Genomic DNA, 376 nt, shown 5'->3' on the forward strand with positions numbered 1-376 from the left:
AATAGTTATAAAGTGACGATGAGGGTATCCTTATACTCCCTTTTTCTCTGTCTCATTTTCTGCCTCAGGAGTTAAACCATTGACCAGCGACGGCAGCTCAGCTGACACCCGGAGAGGCGGATACGGCTGAGGCAATCCAAAGACAAATAAACACCAAGGAAAATTTACGCAGGGACCACTGAAAAATCAAACTGTCCCCCTAAAGAGGCTGTATAAAATATACAGCCCCTTTAGGGGGACAGTTGTATTTTTCTGTACCAGTCGTAGATTAGATTGTATACATTTTTATAAATACTAACAATAATAATATTATATCGCAAGTGACAATTAAAAATGTACATCAACAAACCTTTATAAATACTAACAATAATAATAT

Source organism: Eimeria mitis, genomic scaffold, assembly GCF_000499745.2.
Source record: "Eimeria mitis Houghton genomic scaffold, Emh_scaff7945, whole genome shotgun sequence".
Lineage (NCBI taxonomy): Eukaryota > Apicomplexa > Conoidasida > Eucoccidiorida > Eimeriidae > Eimeria > Eimeria mitis.